At 41.8% G+C, this 18,315-nt stretch overlaps 1 pseudogene; it reads right to left on the minus strand.

Moving 5' to 3' along the window:
- The window catches only part of LOC101638375, a 34,865-nt pseudogene extending 16,778 nt beyond the window's left edge, over nucleotides 1-18,087 (minus strand).
- Nucleotides 18,088-18,315: the final 228 nt, after the last annotated feature.

The raw sequence follows: 18,315 nt of genomic DNA on the forward strand, positions 1-18,315 counted from the left end.
GCAATCAGCTTCCATAAAGGCAACAGCCAAGAAAACCCCAGGGCCCAGTTCTACTCAGCAACATGATTTGACTGAGCAGCAACAGGTACTCTGAGGTCAGGCTCTGGGCTAGGCCACAGCCTGGAGAGGAATGAGATAGACACTGCCGAAAGCCAAGCATTAAGGGATCTGGTGGAGGGAGATAATTGCCAGAGAAGCAAGACAGTTTCATGGACAAGACCACATGAATCCATCTCTACACTTTTGTGATTTCAAAAATGCTACATAAATAGAATCATATAGTATATCATATTTGGAGATTGCCTTCTCATCTTCCGCTCAGACAGACACACACACACACCATAATGTCCTATGAGTCTGCATAGACTCTATGAGGTTATTTCTTGTCTTCTTAGGATATAAAGTCAACAGCCATCGTGGGAAAAATAGTGCTTTCATTCTAGATCTTAGAAAGCAAAATCCTGACTTGTACGTTCTGCCAGTATCATAGTTCCCTCGTCTTCCTCCTCACCATTTCCTTCCACTACAGCTGGCTCTGGATCACTCATCGAACTAACCACTCTGCTGGTGCTGTCAGGTAAGTACTGGATGGTGGACTTCCATTTGAGTGATTCAAACCCACGAGGGCTCTGTGGGAAAAAGAAGAGCCTGTCTGCTCCCATATGATTTACAACCTTGGAAACTCTGTGTAGGGTTGTCGTGTGTTGGCATCCACTCCATGACCGTGTGCTTGGTTTGATTAGTCTGCTCCCCAAATGAGTACCCACTGTGCACCAGTCAGTCTGCGAGGTGACGGTGAATTAGACAGAAACAATCCCTACCCTCATAAAACTTACCATAAATATGAACCATTGCTAAAACACAGCACTTTCTCTGAAGCAGGCCTTTTTGCTTGGAAGCCCCCTGCACCTTGGCTGCGGCAGCATCCACTGGGAATGGAGTGCCATTCTATCATCAGAAGGTGCCATTGGCTTATCAAGTAAACATGGGAGTAAAGACCATGTTCTCTCAGAGGGGGCCTTTTCTAATCCACCAGAAAGTAATTATGACATAGGTAGAGATTTTGGCCCAAGATAGCAGTCCCACTCGAATCATTATATTTAAAATAGCCAACTTATAGGAAAGAACAGAACTGTTTCATAGGCTTTCCAAGGCTCTGCAGACTGCTTCCGCTTTCTCCTCAGAGTGGCTGACGTGTTCCAATGGAAAAGCTTTCCATTAATAGTCCAGTGCTTAATTCACTGCCCCAAAGCTCCTTCAAAACAGAATGAGTTCTTGTAGAAGCACATCTTGGGCAAGGGCCACAAAGATTTAGCAAATGCTTTCGAAAATTCTGTAGAACTTCATAGCCTTTAAAAGGCTAATGCTTCACAGACCACTAGCTACCACTAGGCACCACTGGGTGCACTTGAACCTAACTCTGGTTAGTAGCAGAGGAAGTTAGCTATTGCACTACCCTGGAACTCTTCAGTCATGTGAACGACTCCCCATACCTACTTTCTACCTTCATGCTGTTTGGGTTTGCTGGTAGTTGGGATAGTTTGGTTTTGGGTCAATTTGGCTGGGTCAGGATTCTCCATAGGTTGACAGTTAAAGACCTATTAGTCTCCTTGATGTTAGGTAAATATGTATATGTGACTGTTTTTCCTTCTTTAGATATTCCATCCTAACCCAGCAGTGTTCACCGAAGGCAAATCACTACTACTATAATTGGGAGGGTATTTTTCGCTGTATTCTTCCTCTGGGCCACCTCTTGATTAGACACTGCTCGAGAGGATCTGGGGACCTGGAGTCCCACGAGGCACACGCTGCCACTTTCTTTCCAATTGTGACACATTTCCTCAACTCTGCCCGTCCTCACCTATCTGCACCTGCTCAAAAGCACAGCTCAGATCTTGTAAATTCCAGGCTATTCCATGAGCTGTGGGACAGTGCCTGACATGAATGCTTTTGTCCATTTGGGATTCCAGAAAATTCTGTGTTTACACTGTTTGGGGTGACGATTCAAGAAAATCACATAGAGTCCACCAGTGACTGATGGCTGCTATCCAAAGAGCCAATTAAAAATATTTTATTAAAAGATTATTTTATTAGGGGCTCTTACAGCTCTTATAATAATCCCTATGTCAATTGTGTCAAGCATATTTGTACATATGTTGCCATCATTATTTTCTAAACATTTACTTTCTATTTGAGCCCTTGGTATCAGCTCCTCTTTTTTCCCTCCCACCCTCATGACCCCTTGGTAAATTACAAATTATTATTATTTTCATATCTTATACTGACCGCTGTCTCTCTTCCCCCACAGTTTTTGTTGTTCATCCCCTTGGTGTGTGTGTGTGTGTGTGTGTGTGTGTGTGTGTTTATGTGTTGATCATTGGGATCAGTTCCCCCTTACTCCCCTCTTCCCCCTTCCCTCCTGGTATCACAATTCCCACTTCTATTTCTGGATTCTCTGTGGCGTGAGCTCTTATCTCTTACCTGTACCTGTGCACATGCTCCAGTCTAGCCTGAAGTGAAAGGCAGCACTGGGGTCATGATAGTGGGGGGTGAGGAGCCCTCAAGGAACCAGAAGAATATTGTGTGTTTCAGCACTGCTATAGTGCAAGCTGATTGACCCCTCCCTTCCTTGTGACCCTTCTGTGAGGGGATGTCCTATTTTCTACAGATGGGTTTTGGGTCTCTGCTCTGACTCCCCTTATTCTCAACAATATGTTTTTTTGGTTGGTTTGTTTGTTTGGTTGCTTGTTTTGGGTCTTCCGATGCCTGTTACTTGGTCCTGGTTACATCTCATGATTGCACAGGCTGATGTGCTTCTTCTATGTGGAGTTGTTGCTTCTCGGCTAGATGGCCACTTGTTTCACTTCAAGTCTTCAAGACCCCAGATGCTTTATATTTGGATAGCCAGGCACCTTCAGTTTTCTTCACTACATTTTCTTATGCACCCATTTGTCTTCAGCGATTTTCTTATGCACCAATTTGTCTTCAGTGATCATGCCAGAAGGGTGAGCATCACAGAATGCCAGGTTGTTAGAACAAAGTGTTCTTGCATGGAGGGAGGCCTTGAGTAGAGGCCCGAAGTCCATCTACTACTTCAGTGTATTGTCATATAAATACATAAAATAGGCCAATACCTCTATTTTTATGAATGAATGCATTTATATATGTACACACCTATGTCTTCTATCCATAGCTTCGCTTCTTAGCTCTTTCCTCTGTTTCCTTTTACCTTCCTCCTGCCCCACCATCATGCTCACCCTTCTGCTTCTTAGTAATTCCTCTCAGCTAGATTGCTGTTGCTCCAACACCCCCAGGATCTCTACATCCTCCTTCCACAGAGCTAGTTAATTAGTGCTATGGGACCCAACTTGGGAGAAGATAGCATGTGCCAATATTGGATATCATGGTAATATTTTCTAGGGCTCTTTGCTTGCATTTAGAGCAATGCTTTAAATTTGCTTTAATTTTAGCTATAAAGAGAAAACATAATATCATGAGTGAGTGCGAAGCCTCTAATATGTCAAGATTTAGGGAGTGCAAGGGAGCTGAAAGGAGCGCCAGCAGGGATGTGAAGCAGGTGGAAGATCCTGATGAAAAAAGCATAATTCTATTGTGCTTAAACTCAGTGCACTTCTCTAAAAGCTGGCTCCTTCCCTCGAATTAGGAAGGTGCGGTTTTCCCAGGGACAGTGGACGTGGCAGTTGAGACTAGCTGTGGATGGCTGACAGTATATAGTCGAACTGAAATCGATCCTTAGCTTTCGAAATCCTAAAGGGAAAGTCTTCCCCTAGGTGGCCCAATAGCAAGCTAATAGCCCAGGGTCTAGCAGAACACACAGATCAGGAGGTGGCAATTCCATGGAATTCCTCTTTCCTCTCCTTGCAAAACTATTCTCTCTCCGTCCACCACCACCACTCCTTTCCTCTTCTGAGATTTAGTGCTTCCAATACTGCCCCTCAAACCTTCTAAAGTTTATGATGGTCATATAAACCAAATCTGTACGGGCATCAGACTTACGTTAGGGTGCTTTATAAAACACCCACTCACATTTCATGCCCCCTTAGACTCACAGACAATGAACATCCCCGCAGAGAACACAGGGTTCACCGATCCGATGGTGAGCTGCCCCCCTGGGATTGGGAAGGCACTAGCTATGAGTGTGTGGGGGTAGGGCTACGGGAAGCACTTTTTGATATTTCTTTGTAGATCCAGCAAGTAGGAGTCACTGGGAATTGGAGGGACTGGATTTCCTTCTGTGGGAAGAGGGTTCGATTTTGCTAGACTTTGAGGTTTGTTTGTTTGTTTTAATAGTGGGCATTCCTGCAACAAACGATTCACAAGGTCTCGAGATTTTTCAGATCTGAGGATGGTGGGACAACTTTCCTGCAGGGCTCGGAACTGGTTCTTCTCAGTTCTGTCATGGCCAAGAAAGCGCAAGCGGAACAGGCCCACATTTGTAAATGGCGGTGAATCGGAATGGAGCCACCTCAACCCAAACAATTGTACAATGAAGCCCTGCTAGTAACTTAATCTCCATCTTAGAAAATGAGAGTAGCATGCATGCTGCATAGCAAGCAGAGCTCCCCATCGTCAGAGGTGGACAGAACGATGCCCCCGCTCAAAGAGGGGGGCTATTGCTGATTTGAATGGATGTCACTCTCCACAGTCCTGGCAAAAGTCCACTGTCCTGTATCAGGCTCCTGAAAGGACTCGCTATGCCTCTTCTGAGTCTCCCACTTCCTGCTCTGGTTTTTATTCCATGTCATTCAGATTTTAAAGATTCAGATCCATTCCCTTGCCTGAAAAGGTGGCCTGAAGCCCTCCTGTTTTGGCTTCTCCTATTAATAATTAGCCTCTGGATTTTTCACGTCAGAGACAGATTCTGTGGTGCCCTTCTAGTGCGCAGCCTTTACCCACAAAGGTTCTGGGACATAGGGAAGGAATATGATATAAAGACTGTGCCCATCTTGGTCTGTAGGGCCTGTGGACACATTTATGGGAGTCCACCTGGCAGGGCTCGATGTTGTTTACCTATATCTCCCTGGCCCAGACTCCTCTGCTATAACACGAATTGTGCTTTTCTTGTTAATGATGTTGTGAATGTAAATTAAAAAAAAATGCAAGTGAAATGCTTAGCTGACTTCTTAGAGTTCATTTCACAAATATGTTAGGATCCCATGTCTTTTCTGCTCATCTCACCAAATCTTTCTCAGTGCTAATAAGTATGAGCACAACTTACTGCAAATAACCAACTCATTTCCAGAATAAAAGTCATAACCCAAACCATTGCTCTTGAGTTGATTCCAACTCTTGGTGAGCCCATGTGTTCACAGTAGAACTTCTCCATAGAATGTTCTTGGCTGTCATCTTCAAAGAACTGTACAGTCACACCTTTTCTTCTACAGTGCCCCTGTTGTTAGTCACTGTCAAGTTGACCCATAGTAACCCCATGTACAATAGAAGGAAACACTGCCCAATTCTATGCCATTCTCATGGTTGTTGTCTTTCAGTCCCTTGGTGTAGCCACTGTGTCAACTAATTTTCTTGATTATATATATATATATATTTGCTGACGCTCTAGTAAGCATGATGTCCTTTTTCCCGGGACTGATTGCTCCAGATAACACCTCCATAGTACATGAGACAAAATCTTGCCATTCTCACTTCTAGGGAACATTCTGCCTGTACTTTCTCCAAGACATTTGTTTTGTTTTTCTGGCTGTCCACAATACTGTCAATATTCTTCACCAAAACTATCATTCTTTACCACGCTTCCTTCTTCATTGACCAGTAGTGACAGCAGGTGGGTTTGAACTCTAACTTTTCTGTTTGTAGCCAAGAGCAAGCCCTGTGTATGCAAGAGGAACCCTAGTGTCTCATTGGGTTAAGCATTTATTTGAAAACCCAGGGGTTAGAGAATTGAACTCACTAGTTGGTCCATGGCAGAAAGATGAGGCAGACTGGTTCTGTAGAGATTTGCAGATGCTGAAACTCAATGGAGCTATTTTACTTTGCTCTATAAGGTCTCTGAGTTGTAACCGACTTGATGGCAGTGAGCATATACAACCATACAATTGATCAATTTGCTATATTATATCCTGATGATGAGCTGATGGTGATGGTAGCTGTAGGTATGGGCTGCTCTTCCTAGGAGAGCTATTCATCATGCTTCATGACTGGACTATGCATGCACATCTTCTGAAGGAACAACCCCTCTTCCTGGGTGTTTCTATAGTATAGGATGAATAAACAATGGATGACTGTGGTGCCCCCTATCATTGAGCTACATTTGAGGGTGCTGGCCAAGGCATCGTGTCTTGTCTCATTCCTCCCTAGAGAGGCTGGACTGGGGGTAGGGTGGGGTAGCCCAGAGAAGAGGAGGTCAAGCCCACTTTCCCTAAGACTATGATAATTGATAGACCATCTGGTGAGCTGCAGGTGCCTCCTCAGTCTATCTTTTGCCTTCTTGATAATAGATGATCTAATTTGTCTCTCTGTGACACTTCCTTTTCCATGCAGGTGACAGAGACAGAGCGCATTCATCCTTCACCTGGAGGAAACTCAGCTTCCCAGGGACCAGATGCTGAGTATCAGCAGGCAATAGGAGGGTCTCTGGGTGGTCTGACCCACCGCCTGTGTCCTCACATTGCCATGAGCAGCTGTGTGGCTGCCAGACCACCCGCCAATGGGAGATCAGAAGCTTGCCCTAGATTTCCAGACAGTCAGACCATCTCCCACTCTACCATTCCCCAGTGGCATTTATTATAGAAACCAAAACACTTTTCCTTCTCTGCTTCAATTATATTATGCTCAAATATCTCACATATGCAAAAGCAACAACAAAACAAAGTTTTCACAGAGTTAAAAAAGAAAAATTATGGAAAGTTAAATATCAGAGCACTCAGCAGTCAAAAAGACCAAATAAAACAAAGAGCATTATAAATACAAGCAAAACTTACTATTTATTCTTCTCATGATCTTTTATGTCTTTTCTCCCAGTTGTAACCACTATTTTGAATTTCTCCAGATGGTTTCAAAAAATAATTTTACTACATTTTTATACATACATTGTATCCATATGCTTTTGAAGTTAAAAAAAAAAGTGACAACACTGTTGGTAGTCTCAGCAGGTTCATGTTTGTTTTCTCCACATTGTTTGGATAGTTTGGGCAATTGCCTAGAATCTTGGGTTCCAGTTCAACTTAATTGCTATCCAGTGTTCCATAGAATCATAAGTAAATTTTCCATTCATATTGTTAAATCTATTCATCCCCATGTTGGTAGACATTTAACTTGTTTCCTCCCCGCCTGCCCGCCCCCCAAAAAAACCCCAAACCAAAACAGCACATTAATGAATTTTCTTGTACATGTCTTCTTAAGCAAAAAAACAAATTTCTTTAGGACATATAGGCGAGTGAGAAAATGATAGCTCATCCAATATATGCACTGTCAAATTTTCTAGATGTTACCAAATTGTACCCTGGAATGGTTTTATCAATTTATAAATGCACCAAGGCAGTAGTAGTTCACTGGTCAAATTCCCACTTTCCACGTTGGAGACCCTGTTCAATTCCTGGCCATTGTACCTGAAGTGCAGCAAACATCTGTCTGCCAACAGAGATTTGATAATTACCCTGATGCTGGATAGGTTTTAGTTGACCTTCCAGACCGACAACATGGACTAAGAAGAAAGGTTTGATGGTTTAGTTGAAAATCAGCCCATGAAAACTGTATAGATCACAATGGTCACACCAGCACCTTCTATGGGGATGGTATAGGACCAGTGATAGGCCTGGCTCTAAGAATACTTGGATGGCTCAGGACGCTCAATAACTTAGCAGTTAAGATATAGTGATCCCCCCAGGATGAAATCTAATATAATGAAACAATCAGGGGGTGTGGCCACTCCTAGTAAACGTGAATGTGTGGAAAAGCTTGCTTACTTTTTCGCTAGGTCTGGATCCTGCATCTGCCTCATCATCTGACTACTGGTTTTTTAGACTTGAGCCTGCAGCCTGCTAAATTTCCTGCCAATCCTGGGAGTTGTCACCAACTTGGACCTTGGACCCATTCCCCTCTGTAGCCAGAAGCCTGGCATCTTACCTGTTGACTTGGATTCACCGATCTCTATGGCTACATGAGTCAGGAGAAACTTATAGACTGACATCTGACCCACAGACGTGGAACTTGCCTGCCTCTACAACTGTTTTTTTTTTGTGTGTGTGTGTACAGTGATACCTCAATTGTGGATCTCAATGTGTTCCAAATTCGAGTTCAAACACCAAGACATTTGAGTTCTTATTTTTCTTGTAGAAAATACTGGAAAACCAAATACTTGATTCTGAGGCCCTAAAATTACACTTATAAATTCACTCTGTGGTTTTCAGTCTTCTTGCGTATCACTGTCTTGGATGCACTATGGCCATCTGGTCCTTTTGATTTATCCAAATTTACAGTGACTTCTCAACACCTTCGATTGTCTCGGTTCTTTGCTTTGTGTTTAATTATTTCACACCTTTCACTATATTAACCACTTTAACTACTTTTTTTTCTTTTTCAAAAATGTTGATAATGTTGACATAGCCATGTTGTATTCAGCCATCAGACAGATAAGTGGGGACCTAATTCAAATTTCACAGCAATTTCTTTCTTTAACTGTATCTTGTTTCTCACAATTTTCCTTTTAGCTTGACTACTGGGATCATTAATTTTCTTTGGATCCACGGTTATGATAATTTACATAAACAAAGCACACACACACACACAAAGCACAATGACGGATGTTTTAATGCACTAACACAAGCACTATATGTTGTCCGAGTGAGAGCGGTGCTTAGACTGAAGCTTCACTCATTTATGTCCATGGCAGGACACAACTTGTGATTCTCAGCCACTGCATATTTTTTCAAGTAGAATTTTCAGTTCAGCTATCAAGCAGAGTTATGAACACTGAGAAAATATTTCCTTTCATTGTACAGTGGGCCACCAAGAGTCATGGCTGACACAGAGGGAACTAATAATAACAATGCTTGTATCATTGCACCTGGGGGGCAAGTGGGAAGGGGAGATAAGAGTGGGAAATTCCTAGTGCTCTACCACCTCACCATGATTAAGTTCTCATGATTTTAAAACGTTTTCTAACTTACCTAATTGGAAAATTAGGGGTTTATTATGATTTGCATGGCTTTGAAAATGTTTTAAAGTTAGTTGCTCATGCTGTCTCTCTCAGAGCATTAACTCTTCTCACTTGCATGAAGTTCGGAGCCAAAGCCTTTGGAATGGCATGGTCTACTTGATGGGGGAGAGCATGCATTTCCAGTTAGACGTGAATTGAATTCCACAGTGGTTTGGAATTGGCAACTTTGGACAGCTGCTTCTGCTTCTTTGAATCCCAATGTGCTCATCTGTAAAATGGAAATAATAAAACTTCTTTCAGAGGATAGTTGAAAAATGGAGAGATAGAGTCTATAAAGCATTTAGAACAACCACTGGCACACTAAGCTCTGGGGAAATGGCAGTTACAAACCCCCTTCTCACTCTTTTTTCCTATCTTTCATTCTAGTCAAATAGAAAGGCAGTTGTGCTATTGTTAAAGACAGACTAACATTCTAATTAAGCCATCAGCATTCACATAGTGAAGATTCCTAGGATCTCACTGCTGTAATGAATAGCAAAATGAACATATTGTTTGTATAGATTTCTTTTTAGATAATTTGTTCCTTTAAAGTTTCAAGACTGTGGCTCATTTGCTCAGAAAACTTGTCTTCTACATGGTCCAGAGCAATCCTTGACCTAGTTAGGATTAAAAAAATAAAATCAGTTGCCCTACAGTGGATTCCAACTCATGTGTCAGTCTACTTGTGCTCCTGAGGGTCTGTAATGGCTGAATTCTCAGAAGTAGAGCATCAGATTCTTCTTTCAAGGTTCCTCTGGATTGATTCCTACCTCCAGCCTTCTGGCATGTTAACTGTTTGTATTAGCCAGGAGGAGCCTTGTGGCGTAGTGGTTATGTGTTAGTCTGTTTATCGCAAGGTCAGCAGTTCCAAACCAGCAACCAGGCCTTGTACTCCCGTAAAGAGTTACAGTTCAGGAACCCTGCCCTACAGCTACTCCATGAGTCAGAATTGACTCATTGGAAGTGGGTTTTTATTATCTAAAGACTCTTGGCCTGATTGAGTAATTTCAGCTGTGGAGAATCCCAAGCACCAGGGTGCGCTGACTGAGAGTGACTACAGATTGATGGCTTATAATTCCATAACTTCTTTCTATGCTGTTCCCAAAGCGAAACGTCGAAGGGAGAAGTGAAAAGCCGTATTTGGTTCTAGAACTTTGCTAAGTGATGTTTGCAGTTCATAAATGTGTTTGAATTTCATGTTTTTTGTTTCAAATTAGTAAATTATGGCTCATCAAATATTTTCCATTTCTAAAGTCGCTGACAAAGGCACTAGGCTAATTGCCAATAGTCAATTAACTTCTAGAATTAAAATATACAAGAGCACACTTAATTAATTTGATATTTTTAATCTTTGTTGCACATTAGTTCCTATCAAACTTTAGCATACACACATGTACTCACACACACACATATATATACTCTAAAATATACACACATGTACACGCATACTTATATACATACTTATACACATATTCACAAATACTCATTCACACACATGAATTCATACACACTCATATACACTTGCATGCACATATACAGATATACTTGCACACATTTATCAATCCAATAACATGTTATTGGATGCCTACTATATGCCAAGGCCTGCCAAGAGGTAGACAAAATAGACTTGACTCTGACCTCTTAGAACTCAAGGGAGACAAACTCTCACAAGTGCAAGTATAATCTCAAACTAAATAAAAGTCACGCAGTAAAGCAGTAAGTAAGGTGCACTGACTGTGAATAACATGGATGACATTCTTTGGGTAGCATGATGCCACAAGTCTTCACAAAGATTGATCTGAGCTGGAGAGGATGAAAAGGGGTCAGCCAGGTGCAACGTGGAGTGGAAGAAGTGCCAGACACCGGTGGGAAGACGAAGACTCATTGGGGATACAGACAGAAGATCAGCATGGCTGGCCAAAGTAGGTGATAGGCTATGAAGCTGGAAAACAAGTAGGGTCAGGCCGTGAGGAGCCAGGTACAGGTTTTCTGAGTTTTGTCCCATTGTTCCAGTACTTATTTCTGCTCTCATGTCAGGCTAGTCATCACACTGCCACCAACTTCCATGCTTTTGCCTGAGCCATTCTTTCATGCAGAACACTTTTCCATGCTCGGTAAAATTATATGCACCCTTCAAAGTTTGGCTTATTCTGGATACTGTCTGGATCCCCAGCCACCTCCAGAGGAAAAAAGAGTCTCTCTCAACACCTGCAGCATTTACAGTACTGCCCATATCTGGGCTGTGTGCTGTCCACTTTCGCGTACTCAACCTCTTAGCTTGTGCTGCCAACTTGAAGTTGAGTGCCTTGGATGTGAGGAACATGTCTCATTATCTTCACATGTACCCATTCCTTTCCTGTCCAGTGCCCAATCCCAGGAGGCCAGCGTGTCTTAAATACATGCTCCACAAGTAGAGTAAAATAAATCAAGTACTGTGTCTTGTATTCCGCTGAAACTGAGGCTGTTGGTTGCCTCTCCAATATCTATTTTCTCTTTTTTCCTTACCGACAGATCATGCCGTTATTTGCTTTGCAATGTGTCTAGTTAAAAAACACTACATTTCCTAGGAGGCATGGCCAAGGAGATACAAAGAGACTTTATTGGGTGGAGGTTATTGGACAGCCTAATATTGGCTGACTTTGTCTGGGTAGCATGCTATTTTACCCTTTTATTCCCTCTTATTGCTTGGAATGTGGATGCAACAATTGGTACCTTAGCAGCCTTTTAGGGCTTTAAGACAATGTTAACAATCGACATTAGTCTTACGTTTGGTGAAGCAAAGAAACAAACTTGGTTTCTGATAATCATGAAACATTACGCTAACCTTGGACATCCCATCTCAGGATTTCCTATTACTTTCAGTCTCGGAGGTAGATGTAGAAATTCTGCAAAAAAAGACGAAGACTGCCAAGGAGATGAACTGACACAGGGGCTGGATGGCACGGGATCGGGCAGTACTTCCTTCTGTTATACAAAGGGCTGAGATGAGTCAGAAGCACCCCAAAAGCACCTGCAACAACCCCACTTTCTCTTACATGTAATTAAACTTAATCCTGATGGAAGAGTCCCTCTGTCGTATTCGCTTTCTTGTCTAACTTTCCCTCTTACTAAGAAGATAGACAGAACTCTATTGTGCCCTCGGTGCCATCATTCTGAAATAGTTTCATTAATTCATACAACAAATAAGTACCGAGCAGCATAAAATATCTGCCGGGCCCGGGGTATTTCATTCTAGGGATTTTTCATCAGAGGAAGGGCCTCTGAGCATTGCCAACACTGGCAGGAGTCTTCTTGTATAGACAGTAGCTGCTGTAACCAATTTCCACACATCTGGCTGCTAAAAACAACAGCAAAGTACTGCCTCGCCGTGCTGGAAACCAGAAGTGAGAAATCAGTTTCACTGGGCCAAAATCAAGGTGCAGCAGGGCAGCACTTCCTTTGGAGGTTCAAGAATCCTTTGACTTTGGCCTCTTACAACTTCTGGTGGCTGCCAGCATTCACTGGTTTGTGGTAGCAACACTGAAATCTTTCCCTCAATTGTCATGTTGCTATCTCATTTGTCCGTGTTAAATCATCCTCTGTGTCTCTCTTACAAGGACACATGTGCTTGCACATAGACCGTTCTGGAATAAGCTAGGAAAAAGTCCTTAATTAATTCTGCTATGGTTTTTCTTTCAAAAACCATAGGTAAAATGGACAGCTCCTAGGCATTAGGGTTTGATATCTTTGGGGCCATTATCCAGCCTAATGTCCCTTATTCTGTGCCTTATTATATGAGTGGGGTCTCCTCTGTTTTAAGACTTGGTGGCCAGCCAAGATCTCTAAGGGGGAGATTGTCTGCCTCCCCTCCCGCACCCCAACCTTCAGCTGGATCAACCAGAGCACGCTGGGCTGAGGACTATGGGTAAGCATTTCTCCCAAACATGACATAATGTTTGTCTGAAGGTAATTCTTCCTCTAAATTATTTGCAAATGTTCCTCACATTTTTTTTCTCTCTCTTTTTAGGATCCAGAGCCAATTTGTAATAAGCAAGAACAGTTTGACCCAGATTAAAAGATACAATTAGTCTGTCTGCATAGTAAACCTAAAAAAGTACTACTTACAGCAAGTTATTATTTTTTTGACAAAGGGAGATGTCCTGCGAGAACAATAAAGCCCCCACCACTGAGAAGAGCCTTGTAATTTATTCCAAACATGAGAGGGGCTTCCATGCGGAGACAGAGCAGCCCCTCGGAATTGGAAAGATCACACAGTGTCCTGTCCTTGAAGGAATCAGAAGTGACTCTTTAGAGAAGTGGCCACTCACTACACAGAAGAAAAGGGATGGCAAGTTCAAGGTATAGAACACCCCCTGCCTCCACCTTTTCTCCTGAAACTACTAAGGGTTATCACACTATAAATGTATCCTAAGTGGGACTGCTAAGTAAGTGGGACCCCCCTCAGTAGTAGACAACGGTATCCTGTTTGGAGCATGAATGCCAGTTAGGGGGGTCCTTGGATTACGTTTGTTGTCACATATCTGTGGCAGGAACTCAGGAACTAGAATCTCAGGGCAATGGCAAACTCAAGGAGAGGGACAATTGGGTTCTCCTCCTCATTGGCATTACCTAGGTCTCAGCCACAGCTTCAGTCCGGGGGGGTTGACCAAGTATGGGATATGTGACCTATCAAATCCACTGCCATCAGTCAATTGCAATTCAAAATGACTCTATAGAACCGCCTCTGTGTGTTTCCAAGACTGTAACTCTTTAAAGAACAGAAAGCCTTGTCTTTCACCAACTGAGCAGCTGGTAGATTAGAAATGCTAACCTTGCAGTTAGTAATCCAATGCGTAACCACTACACCAGCAGGGATCCTTGTGCCCCATGTTGCTAGGTGCCATTCAACCGAATCAGTTCTGATTCACAGCAACCTTGTACACAACAGAAGGAAGCGGTGCACCTTCTTGTGTCATTCTCACAATTGTTCCTCTGCTTGAGCACATTGTGGCAGCCACCGTGTCAGTCCATCTCCTTGTGGACCTTCCTGTTTCTCTGTGCCTCTACCTTCCCAAGCATGATGTCCTTCCCCAAGGACTGATCTCTTCTGACACATGTACATGAGATGAAGCCTGGACATTCTTGCCTCTGAGGAGCATTCTGCTCTACTGCTTCCAAGACAAATTTGGGTGTCCTTTTAACAGTCCATGTGACTTTCAATATTCAATCCAGAACCACAATTCAAACACAGCAACTCTCCTTCGGTCTTCATCATTCAATATGCAACATTCAAATGTATGTGGGATGATCAAAAACACCCTGGCTTGTGTCAGACGTATGTTAGTCCTTAAAGTAATCTTCCTGCTTTTCAAAACTCAAAAGCGGTCTTGTGTAGCAGATTTACCTTTTTCAAGACATAGTTTATTATCTCGACTGTTGCTTCCATGAGAATTGATGGTGCTGCAAGCATTATAACATCTTTGGCAACTTCAACCATTTCTTCATCTATCATGATGTGACCTATTGGTCCAGTTCTGGGATTTGGGTTTTCTTTATACTGAGTTGTAATTCTTACTGAAGACTGCAATCCTCGATCTTCATCAGCGAGCACTCCTCATTTTGAACAAACAAGGTTGTTTCATCTACATATTATGAGCTGTTAATAGGCCTCCAATCCTGATGCTAAGTTCTTCTTCATATAAGCCAGCTTCTGTGATGATTTGCTCTGCATACACATTGATTAAGTATGGTGAGAAGAGGCTACAACACACATTTCCTGATTTTAAACCATGCAGTATTCCCTTGTTCTGTTTGCTCAACTGCCTGTTGATTTGTGTACAAGTTCCACAGGGGCACAATGAGGTGTTCTGGAATTCCCATTTTTTTAAAGGCTTATCGTGTGTTAAAACCCACACAGTCAAAAGACTTGATATAAAACACAAGTAAACATTCCTTCTGCCATTCAGCCAAGATCCATGTGACATCATCAATGACATCCCTTGTTCCATGTCCTCTTCTGAATCTGGCCTGAAGCTCTTACAGCTTCCTGTCAATGTGTTGCTGCAACCATTATTAGATGATGGTCAGCAATATTTTACTTGCATGTGATATTAATGATATTGTTCTAGAATTTGAGCATTCTATTGGGTCACCTTTCTTTGGAATTGGTACAGACATGGACCTCTTCCAGTCAGTTGGCCAAGCAGCTGTCTTCCAAATTTCCTGCCATCGACCAGTAAGTGCTTCCAGTGCTTCATCAGCTTATTGAAATGTTCAATTGGCACCCCATCAGTTCCTAGAGCCTCGTTTAGTGGCTAATGCTTTCATTACAGCTTGAATGTCTTCCTTCAGTACCATTCATTGTTCCTCCTATGTTCCCTCTGGAAGTGGTGGAATGTTGACTGGTTCTTTTTGGCACAGTGACTCTGATATTCTTTCCATCTTCTTTTGATGCTCCTCCATCACTCACTATTTTGCCATTAGAATCTTTGAAGATTGCAACTCGAGGTTTGAATGTTTTTTCTTGAATTCTCTCGTTTTCAGATGAGTGTGTTCTTTCGTTTTGGTTTTCTAACTATAGGTCTTTGCACATTTCAATATGATATTTTACTTTGTCTTCTTGAGCTTCCCTTTGAAATTTGCTCTTCAGCTCTTTGACATCATCATTGCTTCTATGTGCCTTAGCTACTCTACAATTAAGAGCAAATTTCATAGTTTCTTCTGACATCCACTTTCATTTTTTATTCATTGTCTTTTTAATGACCTTTTCCTTTTTTTCATGAATGGTATTCTTGATGCCCTCTCACAGTTTGTCCACTCTTCTGTCATCAGTGTTCAGTGTGTCAATCTGTACTTGAGATGTTCTAGAAATTCAGGTGGCTTGTATTAAAGGTCATATTTTGGCTCTCTTGGACTTGTTTGATTATTCTTCTGCTTCAATCTGAACTGACATATGAGCAATTGATGGTCTATTGCACAATCAGTCGCACAGTCAGTCCCTGACCCAATTTTAGCTGCTGATATTGAGCATCTCAATTGTCTCTTCACACAGATGTAGTCAATTTGACATCTGTTGCTTCTCTCTGGAGAAGCCCTTGAGAACAGTCAGTATGGATTGTTGAAGAAAGTGTTCCCCGTTATCAAGTCCTTGGTCTTGTAAACTTCTATTATTTGGTCTCCAGTTTCAGTTCAACCAATAAAACTCCATATACTCCATATTTTCCAACCTCTGTTCCTTGTTCTACATTTCCAACTTTTGCATGCCAATTGTCCATGATAATTAATGCATCTTGATGGCATGCTTAATCAATTTCAGACAGACTTTTGTAGAATTGTTTAATTTCCTCATTACTAGGTTTTCTTGCTGGTGCATAAATTTTAATAATAGTTGTATTGAAAAAAAAAATAGTTGTATTGATTGAATTTACTTGAATGTGGCTAGATATAATGCCTATCACATTGTACTTTAATATAGACTTTTTTTCTTTTTTAATTCAGCAATAGCTGAGTTTAATTCAGTGATTTCGTTTTGGTTAAAAGACTTCATGAACTTTTCCCTTTACACAACAAAACTTTAAATGACCATGGTTATATAACTTAATGAAAATGTTGGGTTTTTAAAAAATTATTTAATCATTTTATTGGGGCCTCGTACAACTCTTATCACGATCCATCCATACATACATTGTGTCAAGCACATTTGTACATTTGTTGCCTTCAGTATAGACTTTTAAATGTCCTTTTTGACAATGATGTTTTTTAGTATTAATTGTTCTTCCTTAGGGAAATATGGATATTTTCTATCACTAACAGTATTCTACTCTGGTATAGATCTTGAAATCTTTTGAAAAATCTTTGTCATTCTGAGCATAGTAGACCATGTGATTGTTAAATTCACCGTGGCCAATACTAGTCCATTTCAGCTCACCAATCCCAAGGACATCTAGCTGCAAGCATTCAATATGTTTTTGGCAATTACCAATTTTCCTAGATTCATACTTCACACATCCATATTAATGATTAATCATTTGATTATTCATAAATCATTGCAGCTGTTTCTTCTCGTTTTGAGTTGTACCCCACCAGTAAATTGAGAAAGCTTTGTTCCCCCAGGCTTTACCTCATTCACGCCACCATGGTCGACGGTACTTGGGGAAAGTTGCTCTTGCTCAGTCATATTTCCAGTGCCTTCCGACTCCAGGGGCCCATCCTGTGGCACGATCTCGAACAGTTTCCTGCTTCCATTCACTAGGCCTTCTATTTCTGAAAGTGTTTCGATTCCAGGCATAAGGTTTTCAGCGACTTCCTCTTCTGAAGCGGACAGCTGATTCCTTCTTTGTAGTCTATTCTTAGTCTGGGAGCTCCACTGAAACCTGTTCATTTTGGATGACCCTGCTGACATTAGAAATACTAGTTACATGGCTTCCACTACCACAGCAATACAATAAATTGACAGACAACTATAGAGCCACTATGTGACCCTCCCCCCATTACTCTATAATTGGGTATTTACATATTTATATAATTGGGCAAGGGACTACGGAAATTGCAATCACATAGGCTCTGCTTTATGGTAATTGTGACTCATGGCAACCCCATGTGTGACAGAGAAGTAGGTTCCTTGGTCTTTCTTCGGAAATGCCTCTGGGTGCTGCCCTACTGCCAATCTTTTGTGAATCATTTACCCTACTCCTCATGTGAGCTATTCCATTGAATTCTCACAAATTCACATGGAGGTGTCTTCTTTCAATGTCACAACAGGATATGGGACAGGAACTTCTACTTTGCTCATTTTATGAGCGAGGAGACTGTGGCTTGGGAGATGGCTTCCTGGTGTAGATACAGCTGAAGAACTGACCTACGGTTGTTTCTAACACGTCTGTTGTTGCCTTCCACTGCAAAGGCGTGTTGCTGTGGTTCTTAAGTGCCGTCATGTTGGTTCTGACGTGTAGTGACACTCTGCGTACAACAAAATGAAACCGTCTAGTGCCATCTTCAAAATTGCTTGATGTTTGATCCCATTCTTACATCCTCAGTGTAATCCATTTTATTGAAGGTCATCTCTTTTTTGCTATTTACTTTTGAAAGCATGATGACCTTTTCCAGGGACTGGTCTTTATGATAACATGTCCAAAGTATGGGAGATGAAGTCTTATCAGACT

The sequence above is a fragment of the Echinops telfairi genome, unplaced genomic scaffold (assembly GCF_000313985.2).
Source record: "Echinops telfairi isolate 266 unplaced genomic scaffold, ASM31398v2 ScPeMD7_2291;HRSCAF=2852, whole genome shotgun sequence".
Classification (NCBI taxonomy): Eukaryota; Metazoa; Chordata; class Mammalia; order Afrosoricida; family Tenrecidae; genus Echinops; species Echinops telfairi.